Raw genomic sequence first — 18,926 nt, 5'->3', positions numbered from 1 at the left:
AAGTAGATTTCCCTGATCATTTGACATGCTGAAAATCTTAAGAAGAATGTCCCCTCCTCCAGCTCTCTCGTCCCTGTCATAAAAGCTGCTTCCATTTCATATAGAGTAATAAAACATGTTTAAGCTCATTTCTCCACAATGTTTGTAGCCATTTAGTACCCACACATGAAAGAATAAGAACAGAGGTATAGTTGAACAGTAATCACGCAGCACATATATTTACTGCAATGAAAACACACACACATTTGCCCAAAGCATGTGTAACGCACCCTCTTCTTTTATGAGGGAAACATTCCAGAGTTTTGGAGCTATCCCCAAATTAGGATGTCCCCTGCTCACATCCCTCTCTGAACACAAAGACTTCACCTCAATATATTGGGGGAGGGAAAAGATACTTTGTCCTTTCAAATTTAACACACATGAATATATATAAGGTGACCTTAAAATGAATATACCAGATTTAACTTTCCTGCCATAACACGTTACTTTAATACTTCAAATAATTCAACTTAATCCTTAATTTCCCCTTTTGGACTCACCTCACGAGACCAACACACATAAGACATTTGAAACACAACTACTGTCATTCTTTGAGACTGTGTCTGTCCCCCAACCTTAAACCTTTGGGAACAGAAAACAACCTCCAATGACAGTGAAGAAACTATCAGAGTGAGAGCCTGAGTGCCAGAAAGCAGCATCCTTGCGTGTTGTTGAATCCTCAGGGCCCCCCTCCTCCTCAAAGGAATACGCCAACAAGGGCAGCTGATAGGGAGGGGGAGATGCGGCCTTTCCTTCAAAGGTGGAACTGATGAATCTGATCAGAGAGAAGTAGACTCCTCTGCTGCCTCGAGAAGTCCCCCAGCCTGCTGACAGCCGCTTCCGAGTCGTCTGCTGTAGGGATGTCCGCGAGGTCCTTCTCCTCCAGTCCGCTGATGCCTGCTTCCAAGTCGTCTGCTGTAGGGATGTCCGCGTTGATGATAGCCAGGTCCGTCCGGATGTCGTCGAGGGTCCTTCCAGGTGATTTCCCCGCTGCACACTGGCTCCAGTAGTACCAGATGTCCCCCTTTGACGAACTCCGCTGTGTCGGCCTCCTGCTCCTCGGATCCCCCTTTTGGCGTCAGCAACCTGTGTGGAGAAATCTGATACCCACCCCTCAAGTCTCTCTCAGGGCTTCTGGGCCCGCAGGTGTTTGACCCACCACTGGTAGGCCGCTTCAGAATTCTAATACTTGGCCTGTGTCAACAAAATAAACCCCAACATCTTCAGGTGAACTAAATAACATATCTCAATAGCTCTGAATTTCTGACAAGCATCTGTGTTATTAGAAATGAAATCCTTGAGATCCTATTTAAAATCTAAATATAATATGAACTGCTAATGTCTCTGGTAAAGAAACACACTAATGTTATGGATTAAAAACAACTAAAATCATGATACTGACATAGTGAATAATTTCCTGGTGATACTGCTTCTACCCGTCAGTGCTTAGATATTATCAAGCTGAAAAATGAATACAGAAATCCAACATACTGTCATCAAATGTCTTTCCATTATGAATTTAAATTAAATGTCCATCCCAATAATGATCTAAACCAAAAAGTCTATGGCTTTTACTTCTTTACCAGGCTAGTTACAAGATGTTGTCTAAATTAAATTCTATCTCAATACATTACTATGTTTTAACTTAGCTGTAATATGTTCTTTCTACATTTCAAACCTCAGTTACTTTAATACCTGTTGAAATATTACAAAATTGTTTTCATTATCACCGTTCACCTTCTCATTCTCATTCTGGAATTACCTCTCTCAGTAGCCCCTTGGCCACTGATTCTGCATCTGTGTTACCTGTTATAACTCAATCAATATTAGAAACATGTCAACATTCATCAAACAGTATCTTATCCCCAGATATGGAGCAGGTTACATCTAAAACTGTCAATCAATGGTCAGATTGAACATCTGAGTTGGGGCGGCAGGTTTCTTCGAGTCCCTAAATGAAAATATCCCACACTCCCCCTTTTTACACATGTACACATGTGTAACAAACTGCTGTATGGGAAGAAAACCTTCAGGTAACCAGTGGTTATAAGAAAATACCAAACATCATTCACAAAAGTATATCCATCATCTTTCACAGTAAACACTCCAGGGAAAATAAGTGTTTATATCCAGCTAGCAGTCCTAAAAGAAACAGAATCTTTAGATTTTAGTTTGAGTTTTACATTTGCAAACCGCCAACTCCTGTGGGAATTAGAAACGGGTCACATGTGCGTTTTTCCAAATGTGTGGAATTGTAGGAAACCTGTGTTTCCCATGTAGCTCCAAAATAATGTATTAGTCTAAAAACATGCTTGGTTAGTCATTGTTTTAGAATCATGCAGTTACACTGATCACATGCAGAAATTCATTCACACTCACACTGTCAGGTTGTAAAGTCAAGTTTGGTCAGCCCCAGAGTCAGTCATTGATAGTGCTGTTCTCAAGTCACACTACACTGTCAGTCAGGGTCAAAGGTCATTTGGTCTCAGTTTCATTGGCCATGTGTCGTGCTCTGCAGAGACTTTGATATTTCAGCAAAGGCCAGTATCATCTGTCTACAAAAATCAGTCATATATGGAGTGCCATCATTTATCAATTCACGATTACCACTTTAAGTCAGATATCTCTAACTTGTCATCGGGACGGCTGCTTCCCACATTTCCTGCAACTTGGTACAAAACTCACTTCATAATAGTACTACTACTACTGCAATTTATTTACAACTAAGTAGTATTAAAATGTCTAATAAATCTAATTCAGAAACTTGTGTACATAACTATTATCTTAAGTCAAAACATTACTAGGATCTGTGTAGCTCTGCATTTCATAGCTCATTATACTCATTTATCTTCAATTCCGGTCTACTTAAAAACAATGTTAAACTCTTTAGCAGTGTGTGGAAACTTGGGTGTCCGAACATGCAACCATCACCCTTTACTCTATCAATGATTAAAAACAGTTTCCATCCTAAAGCCCTCCTATGGTAATAACTATGCCACAATGGTGAAATCAATATTGTAACAAATGAGATCACTACTTTATTCACACATGAATAAAAATCTCTTGAAGAATAATTTATTAATATGATGGAAAGATTGAAGAATATGGTTCTACACTGTGCTACTCCAAAACACCCCCTGCTTAAAGTGTAGTGCATATTTCCCTCATGTCTCCCCCTTTAACCCTCAGTGTGTTTTTAGGATGATTTTCTCATTTTACTTTAATAGTTTCCTCTTTACTGCTATTTTGAATTTACCAATCGATTAATTCATGGTTAATACCTCTTTTTATCTTTACTTATTTATCAAGTCAATTCAAGTTCTTTAAATGTGGTGTCTTCCATGTGCGTTTTGTGAATAAGTGTGTTTATGTGTAAACTCACTCATTCCCGTTTTCCTTTTCTCCTCCCCTGGTTGTCTCAAGCCGTGACCCCGACCTCCTCACTTCAAATCGACTATGCCAACTCCTCTGATTCTGTCTTCTCTTCAGTAAATCAGCTCTTGAATCCATCCGCTGTAACTGTTTTAGGCAGCCTTTGGCCCAGTCACATCTGCAGCCCACATCATGCCACTGTTCTTTGCACTGCTTTGCATTTCATCTCCCCTTTACAGTCTCTCTGCTGCTTCATGGAGGGCGGATTCTGCTCTCATGTCCCCCACTCTGCTCCTGTGCCAAATCTCGTGGCTCAGCCCTGTCTGAGGGACTGATGAGAGTATTTCTGTATGTCAGCAAGCGGTTTGGTTCTGGATGCCTCAGGTGGAGACGGTTCAGCTCCGGTTCTCTGTCTGTTTGATGGAGAAGGAGGAGTCTCCTGTTGGGTTGGGTCTTTTGTCTGCTTGGAGGGACGGGGTCGTAGCCTTTCTAACTCAGAGGGCGAGTCCAGGTCCCGGGACGCATTATCCATAAGAAATCTAGCACACTGAGATTGAATCAATCCAACCCTTTCCACTCTGTCTCTTTCTAATCATACTATATGTCTTAGTTGCTAAATGCCATCTAAACAACACCATTAATGTCTACTAATGATATTACAAAAACTCCCTCTATAAATTGTTTCATCCATTGTTACATATCTACCCAACCTGACTCTTTCAGGAAACCATTTTCTTCCATAAATTGAAATACCTGTTTCAAGCATTACATATTTCACACACTACGAAAGAACATCTCCATACTTTCTCCAATATTTTAAATCCCACTGTTACTTAGAACAATAGTAAACCTGCAGAGCACACTGATCAGATCACAGTAATATAATTTGACTCAAGTGTAGGCCCATGTCTACTTTCCATTATACTTATTACTTTTGGTGAATATTTATTTATATTGTCTAAATTCCTTGTCTATGATGTGCAAAGAGTTAGAGTATCAAAATGTGTTTTTCTCTATGTATTTACACTCTACGGATTCTTGAGTTTACTCATCTCCTAGTGTTGTCGTTCCTAAAAATGTTAGCAAACACAAAACTCCCACTACAACATTTATAGATAAATTGATCTAGCAAAATGAACTCTTTTCTAATTCAAAATGTGACAAAAGAACAATGATTTGTCTTTCACAAGATGGTGGTCTAACAGAATGACTCTTGACCTCATGGGGTCAAATAGATTTAGCCATGAGGCGGCTGACTTTAAAATGAACTGGGACAAAGAAACCACATGCATGTGGGTACATTATAGTTAAGACAAATACCATGAAATTCACAACGCAATGCAACGGTATCAATCAGTTCTCAAAGACTATGTTTAAATAGCAGCAAATCATTGTTCCTTATTTATTTCAATATATCTACCACTTCAAATCACACCTTGATCTGTTAATTTTCTATGTATTTCCTTCCAACTTCAGATCACTAGAGAAAAAAGCAAGCAGACACACTCCGGGCTGCTGCTGCTGCTCTCGAGAGGAAAAAGGGTGGGGGGAACTCTCACAGACAAATACTGACACCCCCTTCTCTTTCCCCCGCTGTAGCTCTCAGCCTCTTTAGGAAAAGGGGGGCTTCTCTCAACAATTAACACTTCTGCTATCCTTTTATTCAATTTTTCTGCTTGAACCCACTGTCCTCGTAAGCTCTTAACTCACGCTCCTCTCGTTAAAATTCTCCCTTCATGATGACTTCGTATCTATTCATCTGACTTAGGCTGTTTCTGTTACCAGTAAATATTCACAGACTTCATATCTATTGATCTGACTTACTGTCCTTGTTACCAGTAAATATTCACAGAAAAAATTCCCCGTACAGTCTATTCAGCTTTTATTGTCCGATGTTTATTCCAACAAGTTTAGCGAGCCTCTCAGCGCGCTTCAACACCGTCTTTCAACAATGTGACGCTGACATGGAGTCGTAACCCAGGTTTACAGAACTCTTTATCGTGACATTTGGCTTTATAGATTCAACCCCCACAGAACAAAGGATTAATGAGGTCCGGTCACTTCAAAATTGGTTTTTGAAGTTTGCGTTACTCTCCTTTGGATCACTTATAACATAAATAACTCATCTCCAGCCCCGTCGAGCTGTGGATTCGTTATTTTGAGTCAGTCTGATATGGAGACTTAATACTACCATTTGACTACTCCAGACAGTCTAACTGTGGGGACTCTATACCCCCACTTTTTAAGCCCGGGACTTCAATACCCTTCTGGCTGCAGGAACTCAATATCCTACTCTACAACTAAAACACGCATTTGCATTGTTACTATAAAAACACTGTAAACTTCGTCTGACAACCCTAAAATTTGGAATATGGTCAAATCACAGGTTTCGAATTAAATCGTGTCTGCTCACCTGGTGGCCTATTGTACAGAGCTCTGTTTTTAGTTCTCAGAAGAGGCCGAGATGTTTAGCCCTGGACTATTCCGTCCGCTTGCTGCTGGTGGTCTCTTCCCCGAAAACACCCCACTCAGACACGTCGGGTCACTATTTGTTGGAGATTTGGAGGATGTTTAAAACCAACCTCGTCTCCGCGTGTCGTTTGATAAGCTGGGTAAATTCGTAAAAAGGAAGGGATTAAGAAACACCAGAATGAAAGTGAAACAATAATCTTGTTTTAATGATAAAGAGTAACAATACAAATACAAAGGAATCACGAAGCACTCTGCAGAGTACTCCGGGCTCAGGTTCTACCACGTGTGAGACAGGTCTCAGGAACGGCCAGTCAAAAACAAGAGCGCGAACCAAAGGAAAACACAGGCTTTCATACTAAAAACACAGGAGGAGGTGTGTGCGTGCTTTCCCCCAGAGGTCATCTTATTGGGAGAGACCAACACATGGCCTGTCGCACCCAATCAGTGCGACACAGCAGAAGAAACCCGGAAACAAAAAGTCTCTTTCAATTTTATCGAAAACCAGACACCTTTTGGTGTCTGGAACCAACCTGCTCTAAACAACAAGTTTCCTTATCTTATTTCACATCTTGCAGCCAGCACACACACATTCCCCTTTATGGCTCTTTGTCCCTGTGGCCATCTTCCCCCCCCTCAGGTTACCACACACAAGTTAAAAATATGTTTTAAGATATGGTTGTTATAGTTGGCTAAATATATGTAATACATGTAAATTACCTTCATATCAATAATAACGAGGAACACATTACCTATGCTCTTAAGCAGTATTAGAGATGCTTTTCAAATAGTCAAACTTCACACAGGCCCAATATAGAGAACACACTCATTTGTCCTGCAGCCCTTCCATTTGTTTGAGCTATTGTTCACATCTTTACTTAAAATAAAAGGTTTCACATTGTATATTTCCAGCTTCCTTTACACATACTTTTATTATTAATACAAAGTAATTAACCACATACATCTATTTAAAACAAGTAGATTTCCCTGATCATTTGACATGCTGAAAATCTTAAGAAGAATGTCCCCTCCCCCAGCTCTCTCGTCCCTGTCATAAAAGCTGCTTCCATTTCATATAGAGTAATAAAACATGTTTAAGCTCATTTCTCCACAATGTTTGTAGCCATTTAATACCCACACATGAAAGAATAAAAACAGAGGTATAGTTGAACAGTAATCACGCAGCACATATATTTACTGCTATGAAAACACACACCTTTGCCCTAAGCATGTGTAACGTACCCTCTTCTTTTATGAGGGAAACATTCCAGAGTTTTGGAGCTATCCCCAAATATGGATGTCCCCTGCTCACATCCCTCTCTGAACAAAAAGACTTCACCTAAATATATTGGGGAGGGAAAAGATACTTTGTCCCTTCAAATTTAACACACATGAATATATAAGGTGACATTAAAATGAATATACCAGATTTAACTTTCCTGCCATAACACGTTACTTTAATACTTCAAATAATTCAACTTAATCCTTCATTTCCGGTGGAGTGCCGGATGTTGTCACATGCTACCCACGTCTGTAAACAATAATGTATTCAAATAAACTGTACCTTCATTTAAGATTCAGCATGGTAGTATCTCGACATCTATAGTTGTAGTGTTAAATCAGTAGGTTTCGGTTTGCACCACTCCACGTCATTTTGCTACTAAATTCACCTCTTTAGGAAATCGTATATTAGCCACATGCTACATGCTAACCGGAGATGAAGGATTTTCAGAATAAAAGCTTAACAACTGGTTGTGCACGAGAATTTCTGTTTTTTTCAGTATAAAAGAGCGTTTAAACTGACGGTATGTTTAAGCTAAATTATACCATCAAAACATTGATTTTAATTTCTAACAGTCCCCCCTTACACACCTAAAAGGTGTGAATAATACTGAAATCAATGAGTTCTTCATCTGAACTTTGCATATTACATATCTCATATTACAAACATGCAATCTAAATGGAATGGTTCAATAGCCCTAACTTTACAAAACTACAAAAAAATACTTTGTTCAAACATAAAAGTTTTTTCTTGTGTATAACTTCTAGTGTTTGCATTCAATATCATTCTTCAAAATAGCAGCAATGGCTTGGTATCAGAACATTTCTTCCTCCCTCCTTTCACAGAAACCGTTCTCATACCACGCTCAGTGTTAAGGCACTTGTTTTTACAAAGTGTAAAGAAACAAACCATTTTAGAATAGCAATGATTTATACAACATGAAATCTACCATATTAGAATAGTATAAAATAATAAAGTCAAATAAAATGGACTATCTTAGAATAGTGTAAAATTAATTGGAATAATAAAAATATACTATCTTGGAATAGTATGAAGTAAATTGAAATGGATTCACTCCATTTTAATTTTGCTCACTTCTTCACATGATTTCATCATTTAAAGAATCACATCGGCTGGACATTCATTGATCAATCTCATCTCCGAACATCCATATCATTTAAACTAACTCATCATTGTCATCAACATCTGTATACGGGGTGGGTCGTCTTGTTCTGCTAGCATTTGTAACTGTCTCCTCATGAGAAATGTACCCTCTCTCCTTTCATACCATTTAAGGTATGAAAGTAATATGTTCTCTAGAAGGGGCCGTTGTGTTCAATCGGTACGTTCTACTCTGGGGTACGGCATTCTAGACAGTCATTTCTGGGAGAAGATTTTGAGAACCGGTGGAATATCAATAACGCATTATACTAATTTATGTTAAATTATGGTCTACTTAAATAGCTATGCTAACCCCTTTAACAGTGTGTGGAACCTTGGGTGCCCGAGCATGTGATAATTACTCCCTCCTTTAACAAGGATTTTAAAAACAGAAGTCATTTCATTTAATGGTTTGTAGTTCAATTCCGGAATTTACACTTATGGCAGGTATGTTTCTCCTTTAAATAACATCTCTAAATGTCAGGTCATCTGGTGAATGGATGACCATTAGGAGCTGGTGGTGCTTGCCTTTTAAAACTCATACTCTGGTGCCGTGCGCTCCCTTCTTTGGCTTGGTACTAGCTCTACCTTTAACATTTTTCATACAAATAAAGATTTGTCTACTCTTATAGAGTGGTTCCTAAAAAAAACTGTAGATTTGAATTGTAACAAATTAAATCTTCCCTGGTTCACACATGAATAACAATCTCTTAAAGAATAATTTGTTCATATGATGAAAAGATTGAATAATATGTTCTACCGTGTGTTTTTAGGGTTATTTAATAGTTTCCCTCTTTCTTTCTTTATAAATTCACCAATTGATTAATTAATAGCTAATAAATATTTTCTTTACGTATCTCTCGTTGGTGAATAAGTGTGTTTATGTGTAAACTCACTCACTCCCGTTTTCCTTCTCTCCTGCTCTGGTTGTCAAGCCACGACCCCCTCACGTTCTGCCAGACCATGCCAACTCTTCCGTCCTGTCCTCTCCTCCGTCCACCTTCTCCTCAGTCCATCTGCTCTTGGATCCTTCCGCTGTAACTCTTTTGAGTGGCCCAACTGCTTTGCATTTCATCTCCTCCTTTACAGTCTCTACTTTGTTGCATGGAGGGCGTATTCTGCTCTCATGTCCCACACTCTGCTCTTGAGCCTAATCCCGTGGCTCAGCTTGGAACTTCATGTCCTGTGGGGGACCGATGAAAGTGTGCCTTTTTATGTCACCTGGTTTTGGTTCTTGGTGCCTCAGGTGGAGATAGTTCTGGATGCAGTGTTGGAGTTGTTGGTTCAGCTCTGGTTCTCTGTCTGTTCGATGGAGGAGGAGGAGTCTTCCGTGGTGAGGTCTTTTGTCTGCTTGGACGATGGGGTCGTAGCAGTCTGACAGGCGGAGAGAGAGAGAGAGAGAGAGAGAGAGATCTCGGGACGCATTTCCTATAGTTAATTCTAACACACTGAGGTACAATAAATCCAATCTTTCCCGTCCCTATTTTACTATCTTTCTTCGATGTTAAATGTCATCTAAGCCCAGTTAATGTCTTCCAATAATTGTACCATATCCCTAAACATTGTTTTCACCCACTGTAACATGTTTACTCCAATTAACTCTTTCAGGAAACCATTTTCTTCTATACATTTAAATCAAGCACCACATGTTTCACACACTATAAAATAACGTCCCCATATTTTCTCCATCCCAATTCAATCCCACTTTTATTTAGAACCTTAGTAACTTTTGTGACTGGACATATCTGCAATGTTGCCACTATCTGCTGGGGAATCTTGTTCAAAGAGTTTGTACATACAAAGCTGTACTTGTGGGTTAGTAGCTTGTCTCTACTGTAATCATTTTCAATAATTGTGCTCAGGTCACCGGTCGGTTGTAAATAAACTTAACAGGGGGTGTTTCTGGTACAGACTAAAACATGGATCCAGTGTATTTAGAGATTCCCCTAATCTGTAAATCCCCATCACTTACATATCCCGATCACTTAAACCCATCTCATCATTTGATACAAGAACTGCATATAGGGTGGGGGGGGGGTGAATCATCTTGATTATAACCGCCTCACCTTTGGGAACGAGTATTTCTAACTCCTCCTCTTGTTGCTCAGCTGATCTTTTGGCTCTGGGGATAAGTGAAAGTCTCTGAAACACAGCTGGAGTCTTGTTAGTGATGTGGGCATTCTATGAGTGAACTAATGGTTCCATGTTTTACTTGATATTGTACTCCCCTTCCAACCAGAAAGGTGCCAAGTGTAATGAGCACAATCGACAATGCTATTCTGACTCTTATCCCTAGGGGACCCCACAATTGGTTTGGCTTTGTTCTTGTCATCATCTCTATTGTATCCCTGGTTGTGTCCGTTACAGAATTTAAATAATGAGTACAAAAATAACATATACAAAAAATTTGACTCTTTTTCAGATGTAAAACAAAAAATAGGTTTTCACATTAATGTACAATCTATAAAAATCTATAGACAATTTGTCTTTTGAGCTGTTTCTATCTTTATCTTATTTCTATTTATTGTTTTGTCCCAGCTCTGCCAAATCAGTCCTAATTCCCAATAATGTTCTGGAAGTTGCCAGTGAAGGGTGACAATGTGTGAGATGGTGTCAATTTGCTCCTTTTTCTTTACCTTTAAACCGGAGCGCGTGTGAAGTTTGTTACAACTTTTCACGCTTCCGTTCACCGGGGATCAGCTCACTGTCTTTTGTGAACTTTCACTCTCACCCATTCACCTGGCCGAACAGGAGTCCCTTCTGGTGTCTCGTCTGGTATCTCTGTAGTTTTCCTAGCCTGTGTAGAGAAAACTTGCATAATATTACTCAGAGTTCTGACATATTCATCCACTTCTATTTGTCTAATATCTAAAACTGGACCACTCCCTCCTTGGAGAAGGCCCAAGCTTCGGCATACCTCTTGTTGTTATGAGACCTATTGTTGACTACATGTTATTATTTATTAAATACAACGTCACTGAAATCAACATATCTGTATAATCATGACACTCCCTCCTTTGAGCATAAAATGCTCAATTAATATTGCAATGATTAACCTATTATGAATAGGACATGTAAAACCCATAACGTTGCATTAAATTAATATAACTTCTCCGTGTACCCACAAGGCGTACAAAAATATCGTATGATGTATGGCTTTCTGATGGTAAACATCTATATTCACTAAAAAATCTGCCATTAGCACAAAAAATAGTTTGCTTCTTTTAATAATGGCTCTTGTCTTGGTATTATGCATCATCGTTGCTGCGAAAAACAATACCCCTTGTTTCGCTAATGCGTCTCAATAATTCTAGGATCAGAGGATTGGTTGACACTGCTGAATTAACATATGATAAAATAATATTTCTCCAAACTGGAGGGAAAATATGAACTATTCTCACAGAGGGTGACCTGCATGAAGGGCTGGTGCCCCTCACTCAAATGAGATATTGCCTTACGCACTACACTATAAATCAGTAAAGTTACTCAAGAATAAATAAATAAAGACTGATTCTTGAAACTGTTGTAAAAACCCTACAACTTCTTCATCCAAGCTCTCAATCAGTGTTATGTTATTTAATCTGCAGCTCATGCCTTAAAACAGATACTTCAGACCGATTATAAAATTGTGTTTATGAGAAAAATGTAATCTGACTCCATAAATCACATAATTGTTTGATGAAAAACTGCACTTCTGGCTAAGAATAAATGAAGTTCCCCTTTAAACACAGCCCCGGTCTTCTGACGGGGTCTATCTATGTACTGGCTGGAAAATGTTGGGCCAGTTTCTGTCGCTCCGTCACTGTTCTCCCGTTAACAGTCACTCTCTAGTTCTGCTGGGTTCTTGTTGACTTCTTCACTGGTTTGAGACAAGGGACCCTATTGGACACCTCCCTTTGTAGCCAGACTTCACCACAGCAGAATCAAGTTTCTGTTTTCAGGTCTGGACAGCTTCACGTCAGGTGTATCGCCGCCCCTTGCATATTTTGGGTGGAAGCCCATCGTCTTGACCTCACTAGCTGTGTGGACACAATAGTTTTCTGTTTGGGGGAACAACATCACTCGTAATGTATTTTCCTTCTCATAATTACAAAAATAGTCTGCTAAATGTTTAAATGTTCTAAATGTCTAAATGTTCTATCTTCCACTACTCTGTGGATGCTTTATGTGTAAATGCAATATGCTACTCACTATCTTTTAAATAACATTCAACCTCTCCCTCCTGTGGTGACATATGTGGCTCTATGTAGCTGGATTTCTAAATACCCTTGTGCTTAAGATGCATCACCTGGCGGTCTGGCCCTCTGAGCTTCCTCATTGTTCTGGTTGCTACCAGGCTGTCAGTGGCATTTGGTTCATGTTTGGCCCACCTGTTCGTCTTTGACATCCCTGGGACCTCCTGCTTCTGTCGTCATCATGGAAACCTCCCCTGGGGTAAATGCATGGATGGCCGTTGTTTGGTGCATTGTTCTGCAGACACTCTCTGGACCAATGTCCCATTTGGCTGCAATGGTAACATCTCATCATCAAAATGTTATGGTGTTTCTTCTATTTGTGTAATAATTCTGTACTACCACCAGAGTGTGCTATTTTCATTTCCAGCTTAATCCACTAGGGAATAGCTGTTGCAAAACTGACTTGTTTTTAACAAGGAGAAACTTATTTTCCTTAAAAATATCTTTCAAATAGGAAGAACACTACACTATGGTTAAACAACACAGCACATAACCGCCAAAACACATTTGCAAACAAGAATATTCACAAAACCGCCAATACACACTTGCAACCAAGAATATCCCAAAACCGGCCAATACACTTTTACCAGCAGAAGTACTTCCAATAGTTCTAACTCTGACAAGAAGTATGATGTTCTTCACAAGATGGAATGCCTAGCCTCAGTGTGTTAAAGCAAACAGAGTACTTCAATTAGCATTTCATGAAATGGCGACTGCCGTGTGGTTCACTGTGAACATGAGGTCAAGACAAGATGACAACTGGTTTTCCAACCATTGACTTGAAGAACAAAGGGATTCGAAAAAACACCTCGTGGCTCTCACAGTGGAGTTTAAGTAATGGCGGGGTGATATTTTGTCTAGTAAATTCAACACACAACACTGTAGTTTAAAATAACATTTATATTTAGTTTACAATGATAAATGGGCCTCATACCCTTACGTCATAGCCCTCTACCCATGTACGTAAATGTTTTGACTTTAAGAGCCAGTATGGTCATCTCTTCTGTTTAAACACGCTATTATGGGACAAAATGGGACGCTATTCAAACACAATCAGAAGAATATCGTCTATCTGACGCACGAATGTCGCTTTTTCTCGTCGTAATCCACATGCAATGTCTTTTTGAAAACAGAAAAAAGTAACCACTGAAAGCTTCAAACTCCTGACTTTTTTAAAAACAGCCTCACACTGTTGTTAACACAAACACTCACTCCAATAACCTTAGCTTCCAACTTTGGCTGTGTCTTTGCCTCAAGCAGTCCCAACTGCTTAATGGCCTAAAACCATTCACGTTAACTTAAAACGTAACAAGAGACACCTATTGAAGTTATTGGCCTCTAGCCGACATGTAATAACAGACAAACGAATAGCATGCAGGGTTAAATAGAACAAAAGAAAATGAACTCACCCTGCCTGTGACAAAGCAACGCCACCGAGAATACCAATGTTGATCAATTTAGGCATGTTTTAACTTTAATTTAGGCAGTCTTTCTCAGGAGTCCAACTTACCAGACAGATACATAATCCTATTGTTCACTATGTAATCTATTGAATATTTTGAATAAACAGGTACTTCTTTACCTTTTTGTATGGGCCTGAGTAGATGTCTGCCAGCATCGTTCAAGCTCCTTTGAAAACTGCAACTGCTCTCCCGGTGGAACGAGATCACGTCGGCTGGGTCACCAATTGTTAAATATGTTCGTTATTCTCGCATCCAGGAGAGAAGCTTTAAAATGAGACTAAATGGAGTCTTTGATAAGATTCAAATGGGATACTTTAATTAAAAAGACGCGGTAGTGTTACAGACAGAATATTGTTCTGGTGAGGAGAGAAAAGCTGCAGCTCCCTCTCACAATGGCGGCCGTGAAGAAGAGACACACAAGTCTCCGTACTTCCCGCTTCCTGGCTGTTCGCTCCTCCTCTCTGGGAGCTGTAGTGACGTAGGGGACTCCCCCCTCGTTCTTCTGAGTCCGATCCAATATTGCGTTATACGGAGGATTCCGACATTTTACATTCATTGCTTACTTCCAAATGCCTCTTCTCCTCATATTCTCTTTCATCACTTTTCATTTAACACATTCTAAACGCTGTAATTCATACTTTAAAAATACTGGAAATACTTCAAGGCATTTTGGTTTCCGGTGGAGTTCCGGATGTTGTCACATGCTACCCACGTCTGAAAACAATAATGTATTCAAATAAACTGTACCTTCATTTAATATTCAGCATGGTAGTATCTCGACATCTATAGTTGTAGTGTTGAATCAGTAGGCTTCGGTTTGCACCACTCCATGTAATTTCACTACTAAATTCACCTCTTTAGGAAATCGTATATTAGCCACATGCTAAATGCTAACCGGAGATGAAGGATTTTCAGAATCAAAGCTTAACAACCGGTTGTGCACGAGAATTTCTATTTTTTTCAGTATAAAATAGCGTTTAAACTGACGTTATGTTTAAGCTACATTATACCATCAAAACATTGATTTTAATTTCTAACAATCTGAATTATTTTTTTTTATTTGGTGGTTTGTGTCCCATTATTATTATTTATAATTATTTATTATTCTCTCCATTCTTCCTTCTGCCAACGGTGTCGCAGTCTCTCGTCTTTCCCGTTGTTGTGCTTAGTGCGTACGCATGGGTTAGAGTTTGCGTGGAGGACCGCACGTTTTCCCGTCAAGTTAGTATTTTATAAATCGCAAACATTGCCTAGAAACTGGTGTACGCCATTTTTTGACCGTATATCCCTTTATAAATGAGGCCCATGGACATATTTTCTACAGCATAAACTGTGCAACAGTACAGTAGGCCCACACAAACTGCAGAACACTGGTGCTTTGGGAACACTCAAATGATTTAATTCCCATTTAAAATCAGGAGACTGAATACAAACAGTGTGTGTTTGTGTGTGTGTGTGTGTGTGTGTGTGTGTGTGTGTGTGTGTGTGTGCGTGCGTGTGCGTGTGCGTATGCGTGTGTGTGCGTGTGTGTCAGTCATACTTGCCGAACCTCCCGATTTTCGCGGGAGACTCCCGATTTCATTGCCCTCTCCCGGTTTCCTCCCAGGGTCATATTTCTCCCAATTTCTGACAAAATCAGATTTACTCACGACTGTTTCCACTCTGACTTTAATACAGCTACACCATTGTTTGGTTTCCATGGTAGCGCGTCTCTTTAGCAGTAACTTTAGACATCGTAAAACAATGTTAAACGAGATTTTATTGTAGATTATACATTTGACTGATACCAACTATATAATATTTACCTTTAATTTTTTTAATGACAATCAAACATGTGGGAAGAGGGGTTGCGGTGCCCCTAGCGCCCCTATGGGCCGGGCGCCTCTATTTCTCATTCTGACATCTATCAATGTGCATATCACCATTCAAACATGTTGAATACAAGTTTTAAATAACCCCCCACACAACACAGTCATCACCTTGAAATGTTGACTTTACTTTATCATTTTACAGGAATAAGCCTAAGGCTCATGGTTTGCCTTAGGTTCAAAATACTGTCGGAAGTTTAAAACACATAAGAACTTCAAGTAATGACATACTTTGTTACAGGGCCGGCCCTAGACATGTTGGTGCCCTAGACGAGATTATGATTTGGTGCCTAGTTAACATTTATTTATTCATGCATTTTTTTAAATATCTCGTTTTAAACAATATTTTTTGTTTACTGTCCTATAGTATACATTGGGATGATTTCAAACCTGTTCTTATGTAACCGGCTGTGTCTGACTCTGCGTTGTGTTGTGTAGAAAGACGACGACCCAGACGTGTAGCTTCATTCAGGATGTACATTTATTTTCACTCCTGACGAAACAGCGACAGAAAGAAAACATTTCTCCAGTCAGTACTCTCTTTAACGTGCCCCTCTCCCACAGAGATCAGTATCAAAAGGGCATAACGTAAAAAGTAACACAACATACCTGACGAAACAGCGACAGAAAGAAAACATTTCTCCAGTCAGTACTCTCTTTAACGTGCCCCTATACAAATTAAACAACACAGAAATACATTGTGAACACCCGTGAGACACTACAACAAAAATAAGTAATAAAAAGTAACTTAAAGTGCATAAAGTCGACACTAAAACACGGAAATTGCTTCTGGCTGAAGAGCCGCCTACCTCTCCCACAGAGATCAGTATCAAAAGGGGAGAACGATGCATGAACCCCGCGAAAAAAAGGGGAACAGTGTCACATACATAAGGAACGTAGGGGTACACGCTAAAATTATAGTTCCACATACTGATGTGAGTCCTACTGCGTCAGGTATTAACACAAGATGAAACAAGAATAAACACAGATTTTGTGTAATTATATAGACATATTTACATAATATATTATATACAAATGAGACATAACTGTCCCTGTTACACTCACCCCGCTAGAATTATGCAAAATTCTGGGTCGCAAAACAATCCACATATAAACACACTGGCCATTACAACAAGCAACAAAACCATATGAAACAGCAATAAGAGCTTCCTACCTAAAGGATAAGAGAATGAGGGACTCGCTTGGGCCCAGCAAGAACCCACAGTACTCTACAGACAAGGTGAGGTGCAGTTTACACCCCACACCCTGGCCAAACGATGTGGATGAGCGAAAAATAAAATAAAAAAAAAGGCTCAATACAGCAGTATATCACCAGAGCACAAATAATGGCTAACACGCCACATTTCACACATTAATAACAGCACGCGGCCTTATCTCAACCCTCAAGAAGGGACTCAAGTTGTGCCATGGACTCAATGAAGCGGCGCACAGGTCTAATGACTCTGCCGAATCGTGAGGTAACCTGGCCATCTACATGTGATGCTTGACGCTTATTGGCAGGGGGCCGTTGTGGCAGAGGAGCTGGGAAAGCCATTGGGGTCTCTACAGCAGTTGCAGGGTCACTAGAAACGGGGGTGACCAACACAGAAGGAGGTGGTGGGTGGTCTGGATGAACAGAGTCATCAAAAGGGGACTGCTCAAGGACCCATGAGGCGGTGCGGCCATCCTCCCCGTCAACATCCGAGAGGGAACCAGCTAGGGATGGCCCAGCTATTGCAGCTGCTGTGTCTAACTCGGACACCTCTGTCCCATGCCAATCAGATGCCGGAGCGGTATCGGTCATGCTAGGGGTAGGTGCGGGCACAGGAGCATCATCTTCACCATCCGAGGCCTCCTCCAGCGGAAGGAAGTTGACTTGCAGCAGCAGGTTTCGGTGAACAACACGCTCATGTCCCTCTGGGTCCCTGATCCGGTAGATATGGAGGGCTGGTTTTGAGGCCACCACAGTGTGCACAACAGGCATCCACTTGTCAGAAAGCTTGCATTTTCCCTTGGCGCCTTTGTTCGCCAGCAGCACCTGGTCACCGACAGACAGAGGTTGGCCCCTGACCCGTTTGTTATACTGGTCACTCTGATGTCTCTGCTCCGCTGTGCAGTTTTTCTGGGCCAGTGCCATGGCACAGTGCAGGTCTTCCAAGAGGGATTTCACGTAGGCATTGTAGTCACACACAGTCACATCATGAAGTACATTCCTGAACAGAAGGTCCACTGGCAGCCTTGGGATTCTCCCGAACATCAAATAGAAGGGCGCGAACCCAGTGGTCTCATGGACAGTGCAATTGTACACGAAAGTCATTGTCTGTATTATCTGCGGCCACTTCTGTTTTGAGCGAAGTGGTAGAGACCTCAACATGTTGCCCAGGGTGCGGTTGAACCTCTCTGTGCCGCCGTTCCCCATAGGGTGGTAAGGTGTGGTGTGGGACTTGTCAACCCCTGACAACTGCAAGAGCTCAGCAATCAGCTCACTTTCAAAGTTTGCTCCCTGGTCAGAATGAAGGCGCTGAGGGAAGCCATAAACACAGAAAAAGTTGTCCCACAGCTTCTTGGCTACTCTCTTAGCTGTCTGATCCTGGCAGGGGAAAGCATGTGCCAACTTTGTATAGTGATCGGTGATCACAAGAACATCCACAGACTTGTTGTGACGGTCTTCAGCTGACCAGAAGTCGATGCACACAAGCTCCAGAGGGGCAGAGGTCTTAATGCTCTCCAGTGGGGCTCTTGCGGAAGGTTCAGGAGTCTTGCTGAGAACACATCTGTGGCAGTGCTTCACATGATTGCGGACATCCTTCTCCATGTCGTACCAGAAGAAACGCTGGCGGGCCAGAGACAGTGTGCGGGGCTGACCTTGATGGCCAGCATGGTCGTGAACACCAGATAATGCATCTGCCTTTAGCGACTCCGGCACCACGAACTGGGACCTCTTCTGTCTAGTCAAGGGATCTTTCGTGACCCTGTAGAGGACGCCATTCAGAAGAGTCAGTTTATCCCACTGCTTCAAGACTCTCAGAGTCGGCTG

The 18,926-nt window shown here is 40.7% G+C and overlaps 1 long non-coding RNA gene across 1 annotated transcript; it reads right to left on the bottom strand.

Annotated features, from left to right (window-relative positions):
* Positions 1-6,062: 6,062 nt before the first annotated feature.
* Positions 6,063-14,519, bottom strand: LOC307045615. Its single transcript, XR_013809958.1, has 3 exons — positions 14,141-14,519; positions 10,390-12,827; positions 6,063-9,697 (listed from the first exon to the last, which is right to left on the bottom strand). It is a non-coding gene; the product is annotated as an uncharacterized lncRNA (long non-coding RNA).
* Positions 14,520-18,926: the final 4,407 nt, after the last annotated feature.

Source organism: Notothenia rossii, assembly GCF_949606895.1.
Source record: "Notothenia rossii genome assembly, chromosome: 7".
Taxonomy (NCBI): domain Eukaryota; kingdom Metazoa; phylum Chordata; class Actinopteri; order Perciformes; family Nototheniidae; genus Notothenia; species Notothenia rossii.
Note: the sequence above shows the minus strand (reverse complement) of the source record. Positions and strands in the feature narration are given on the sequence as shown.